Genomic DNA, 5987 nt, shown 5'->3' on the forward strand with positions numbered 1-5987 from the left:
TGCGGGGAGGGGCAGCTGTCACCCTCTGTCCCCGGGTGTCAGCCGCCTCCTTTAACCCAGCGTTACATGCAGGGCGTCCCCCTCCCCGTGCTGGGCTGCCTCTCCTATTTATGTGCCCACACTGTGCCCCCTCCCCTCTGCCAATGCCAGCCTAGTAACCTTACTCTGCCCCTACTGCTAGCTTCCACCCCAGTGCTGTGCCCATACTGCCTAGGGTGAGTCTGCCCATACTGTCCCAAAAGCTGCCTCTCCCAGTGCCAGCCTAATCCCAATGCTGTGCCCGCCCATACCAGTACTCCTTCCGTGTGTACGCTGTGCCCCCCCTCCGTGTGTACGCTGTGCCCCCCCTCCGTGTGTACGCTGTGCCCCCCCTCCGTGTGTACGCTGTGCCCCCCCTCCGTGTGTACGCTGTGCCCCCCCCTCCGTGTGTACGCTGTGCCCCCCCTCCGTGTGTACGCTATGCCCCCCCTCCGTGTGTACGCTATGCCCCCCTCCGTGTGTACGCTATGCCCCCCCCTCCGTGTGTACGCTGTACCCCCCCCTCCGTGTGTACGCTGTACCCCCCCCCCTCCGTGTGTACGCTGTGCCCCCCCTCCGTGTGTACGCTGTGCCCCCCCCTCCGTGTGTACGCTGTGCCCCCCCCTCCGTGTGTACGCTGTGCCCCCCCCTCCGTGTGTACGCTGTGCCCCCCCCTCCGTGTGTACGCTGTGCCCCCCCCTCCGTGTGTATGCTGTGCCCCCCCCTCCGTGTGTACGCTGTGCCCCCCCTCCATGTGTACGCTGTGCCCCCCCACCGTGTGTACGCTGTGCCCCATCCTCCGTGTGTACGCTGTGCCCCCCCTCTGTGTGTATGCTGAGCCCTTTAATATTATTATTTTATTTCCTGCACAGATGCTGACCACCCCATGGTACCGCCGGGACTGAGGCGCTTCCACAGCCTGCGGACAAGATTCAGGCGCTTCCTTGAGTTGCCTCCGCCAACGGGAAGGCAGAAAGAAGCCACCTGGGCCATCAGAGGAGTAGCTGCACCCAGGTGAATCTGTCCCCCCACTGTCCCTGTATGTACCCTATCCCCCACCCCACTGTCTTTGTGCATACCCTGTCCCCCACCCCACTGTCCCCGTGTGTACCCAGTGCCCCCGTGTGTACGCTGCCCCCCCCCAGTGCCCCAGTGTGTACGCTGCCCCCCCCAGTTCCCCCGTGTGTACGCTGCCCCCCCCAGTGCCCCCGTGTGTATGCTGTCCCCCCCAGTGCCCCCGTGTGTACGCTGTCCACCCCCCAGTGCCCCCATGTGTACGCTGTCCACCCCCCAGTGCCCCCGTGTGTACGCTGTCCACCCCCCAGTGCCCCCGTGTGTACGCTGTCCACCCCCCAGTGCCCCCGTGTGTATGCTGTCCCCCCCAGTGCCCCCGTGTGTGCACTCCCCCCCAGTGCCCCCGTGTGCGTGCTGCCCCCCCCAGTGCCCCAGTGTGTGTGCTGCCCCCCCCAGTGCCCCCTGTGTGTGTGCTGCCCCCCGCAGTGCCCCTGTGTGTGCTGCCCCCCGCAGTGCCCCTGTTTGTGCTGCCCCCCGCAGTGCCCCTGTGTGTGTGCTGTCCCCCCCAGTGCCCCCGTGTGTGCTGTCCCCCCAGTGCCCCCGTGTGTGCTGTCCCTCCCCAGTGCCCCGTGTGTGCTGTCCCCCCCAGTGCCCCATGTGTGCGCTGTCCCCCCAAGTGCCCCCGTGTGTGCGCTATCCCCCCCCAGTGCCCAGTGTGTGCACTGCCCCCCCTAGTGCCCCCGTGTGAGCGCTGTCCCCCCCAGTGCCCCCGCGTGTGCGCTGTCCCCTCTTGTGTACGCTCTCCACCCCCCCCAGTGCACCCGTGTGTACACTGTTCCTCCCCCAGTGCCCCCATGTGTACGCTGCCCCCCCGATGTGCACCCGTGTGTGCTCTGCCCCCCCCCCCAGTGCCCCCGTGTGTATGCTGTTCCCCCCTAGTGCCCCCGTGTGTACGCTGTCCCCCCCCATAGTGCCCCCATGTGTTGTGCTGCCCCCCCCATAGTGCCCCCATGTGTTGTGCTGCCCCCCTAGTGCCCCGTGTGTACGCTGCCCACCCAGTGCTTCCGTGTGTACAGTGCCCGCGTGTGTACGCTGTCCACCCCCCAGTGCCCCTGTGTGTACGCTCTCCACCCCAGTTCCCCCTGTGTGTGCGCTGTACCCCCAGTGCCCCCTGTGTGTGTGCTGTACCCTTGCAGTGCCCCCGTGTGTACGTTGTTTCCCCCCCCAGTGCCCACCTGAATACGCTGTCCCACCCCCAGTGCCTCCATGTGTATGCTGTGCCCCCCGTGTATATACTGTGCCCCCATCTGTGTGTACGCTGTGCCCTTTAATATTACTATTATTATTATATTTCCTGCCCAGATGCTGACCACCCCATGGTACCACCGGGACTGAGGCGCTTCCACAGCCTGCAGACCAGATTCAGGCGCTTCCTTGAGTTGCCTCCGCCATCGGGAAGGCAGAAAGAAGCCATCAGAGGAGCAGCTGCACACAGGTAAATCCGTCCCCCCACTGTCCCTGTGTGTACCCTGTCCCCCACCCCACTGTCCCTGCATGTACCCTGTCCCTCACCCCACTGTCCCTGCGTGTACTCTGTCCACCACCCCACTATCCCTGTGTGTACCTTGCCCCCCAAAGTCCCAGTGTGTACCCAGTGTCCCCGTGTGTACGCTGTCCCCCCAGTGCCCCCATGTGTACGCTCCTCCCCCAGTGCCCCTGTGTGTACGCTGCCCCCCCCAGTGCCCCTGTGTGTACGCTGTCCCACCCCAGTGCCCCCGTGTGTATGCTGCCCCCCCAGTGCCCCGTGTGTTCGCTGTTCCCCCCCAGTGCCCCCGTGTGTGTCCCCCCTCCAGTGCCCCCATGTGTATGCTGTTACCCCCAAGTGCCCCAGTGTGTGCTCTGCCCCCCCCCAGTGCCTGTGTGTACCCTATCCCACACCCCACTGTCCCTGTGTGTACCCTGTCCCCCACCCCACTGTCCCTGTGTGTACCCTGTCCCCACCTTACTGTCCCCGTGTGTACCCAGTGCCCCCGTGTGTACTCTGCCACCCCCATTGCCCGTGTGTGCGCTGCAACCCCCCCCAGTGCCCCCGTGTGGGTGCTGTCCCCCCCAGTGCCCCCCTGTGTGTTCTGTCCCCTCTTAGTGCCCCCGTGTGTTTTCTGTGCCCCCGTGTGTGTTCTGTCCCCCACAGTGCCCCGCGTGTGTTCTGTCTCCCCCAGTGCCCCCGTGTGTGCTCTGTCCCCCCGCAGTGCGCTGCCCTCCCCAGTGCCCCCGTTGTGTACGCTGTCCCCCCCCCAGTGCCCCCGTGTGTACGCTGTCCCCCCCCCACTGTCCCTGCGTGTACCCTGTCCCCCACCCCATTGTCCCTGTGTGTACCCAGTGCCCCCGTGTGTATGCTGCCCCCCCAGTGCCCCGTGTGTACGCTGCCCCCCCAGTGCCCCGTGCGTGCGCTGCACCCCCCAGTGCCCCCATGTGCGTGCTTTTCCCCCCCAGTACCCCATGTGTGCTCTGTTCCCCCCCCCAGTGCCCACGTGTGTGCTCTGTCCCCCCCAGTGCCTGTGTGTACCCTGTCCCCCACCCCACTGTCCCTGTGTGTACCCTGTCCCCCACCCCACTGTTCCTGTGTGTACCCTGTCCCCCACCCCACTGTCCCTGTGTGTACCCTGTTCCCCACCCCACTGTCCCTGTGTGTATCCTGTTCCCCACCCCACTGTCCCTGTGTGTACCCTGTTCCCCACTCCACTGTCCCTGTGTGTACCCTGTCCCCCACCCCACTGTCCCTGTGTGTACCATGTCCCCCACCCCACTGTCCCCGTGTGTACCCAGTGTCCCCATGTGTACGCTGCCCCCCCCCAGTGCCCAGTGTGTGCGCTGATCCTCCCCAGTGCCCCCGTGTGTGCTCTGTCCCCCACCCCATGCCCCCGTGTGTGTTCTGATCCCCCCAGTGCCCTGTGTGTGTTCTGTCACCCCCAGTGCCCTGTGTGTGTTCTGTCCCCCCCAGTGCCCCCCATATGTGTTCTGCCCCGCCCCAGTGCCCCGTGTGTGTTCTGCCCCCCAGTGCCCCTGTGTGTGCTCTGTCCCCCGCAGTACGCTGCCCCCCCCCAGTGCCCCGTGTGTGCTCTGCCCCCCCAGTACCCCCGTGTGTACGCTGCCCCCCCAGTGCTTCTGTGTGTAAAGTACCCGCGTGTGTACGCTCTTTCCCCCCCGTGCCCCTGTGTGTACGCTCTCCCCCCCAGTGCCCCCCGTGTGTGCGATGTACCCCCCAGTACCCCCACGTGTTTGCTGTACCCCCGCAGTGCCCCCATATGTACGTTGCCTAGCCCAGTGCCCCCGTGTGTGTACGCTGCTCCCCCCAGTGCCCCCGTGTGTTCATTGTCCCCCTTCAGTGCCCACATGTGTACGCTGTTCCCCCCAATGCCCCCCGTGTGTACGCTATGCCCCCCTCCGTGTGTACGCTATGCCCCCCCTCCGTGTGTACTCTGTGCCCCCCTCCATGTGTACGCTGTGCCCCCCCTCCGTGTGTACGCTGTGCCCCCCCTCCGTGTGTACGCTGTGCCCCCCCTCCGTATGTACGCTGTGCCCCCCCTTCGTGTGTACGCTGTTCCCCGCCTCCGTGTTTACGCTGTGCCCCCCCTCCGTGTTTACGCTGTGCCCCCCCTCCGTGTGTACGCTGTGCCCCCCCTCCGTGTGTACGCTGTGCCCCCAATGCCCCCCGCGTGTACGCTATGCCCCCTCCGTGTGTACGCTGTGCCCCCCTCCGTGTGTACGCTGTGCCCCCCTCCGTGTGTACGCTGTGCCCCCCCCTCCGTGTGTACGCTGTGCCCCCCTCCGTGTGTACGTTGTGCCCCCCCTCCGTGTGTACGCTGTGCCCCCCCAGTGCCCCGTGTGTGCGCTGTTCCCCCCCAGTGCCCCGTGTGTGCGCTGTTCCCCCCCCCAGTGCCCCGTGTGTGCGCTGTTACCCCCCAGTGCCCCGTGTGTGCGCTGCCCCCCCCAGTGCCCTGTATGTGCTCTGTCCCCACCAGTGCCCCCGTATGTGCTCTGTCCCCACCAGTGCCCGCGTGTGTACGCTGTCCCCCCCAGTGCTCCGTGTGTACACTGCCCACCCAGTGCTTCTGTGTGTACAGTGCCCGTGTGTGTATGCTCCCCCCCAGTTCCCCCTGTGTGTACGCTGTACCCCCAGTGCCCCCGTGTGTGTGCTGTACCCTCGCAGTGCCCCCGTGTGTACGTTATTTCCCCCCCCCAGTGCCCCCGTGAATACGCTGTCCCACCCCCAGTGCCCCCGTGTGTACGCTGTGCCCCCCTCCGTGTGTACGCTGTGCCCCCCTCCGTGTGTACGCTGTGCCCCCCTCCGTGTGTACGCTGTGCCCCCCTCCGTGTGTACGCTGTGCCCCCCTCCGTGTGTACGCTGTGCCCCCCTCCGTGTGTATGCTGTGCCCCCCTCCGTGTGTACGCTGTGCCCCCTCCGTGTGTACGCTGTGCCCCCCTCCGTGTGTACGATGTACCCCCTCCTTGTGTACGCTGTGCCCTTTAATATTACTATTATTATATTTCCTGCCCAGACGCTGACTACCCCATGGTACCGCCAGGACTGAGGCGCTTCCACAGCCTGCGGACCAGATTCAGGCGCTTCCTTTAGTTGCCATCGGGAAGGCAGAAAGAAGCCATCAGAGGAGCAGCTGAACCCAGGTAAATCTGTCCCCCCACTGTCCCTGTGTGTGCCCTGCCCCTCACCCTACTGACCCTGCGTGTACTCTGTCCCCCACCCCACTGTCCCTGTGTGTACCCTGCCCCCCCACTGTCCCAGTGTGTACCCAGTGCCCCCGTGAGTGCGCTGTCCCCCCAGTGCCCCCTTGTTTACGCTGCCCCCCTCCCCAGTGCCCCCGTGTGTACGGTGCCCCCTCCTCCAGTGCCCCTGTGTGTACATTGTCCCCCCCAGTGCCCCTGTGTGTACGTTG

The 5987-nt window shown here is 65.9% G+C and overlaps 1 long non-coding RNA gene across 1 annotated transcript; it reads left to right on the plus strand.

The window, feature by feature from the left end:
* The first annotated feature begins 894 nt into the window (after positions 1-894).
* On the plus strand, positions 895-5712 carry LOC146026285 (uncharacterized). The gene is made up of 3 exons (XR_014454420.1): positions 895-1032; positions 2395-2527; positions 5592-5712. It is a non-coding gene; the product is annotated as an uncharacterized LOC146026285 (long non-coding RNA).
* Positions 5713-5987: the final 275 nt, after the last annotated feature.

Source organism: Crinia signifera, chromosome 8, assembly GCF_055691185.1.
Source record: "Crinia signifera chromosome 8, ASM5569118v1, whole genome shotgun sequence".
NCBI classification, from domain to species: domain Eukaryota; kingdom Metazoa; phylum Chordata; class Amphibia; order Anura; family Myobatrachidae; genus Crinia; species Crinia signifera.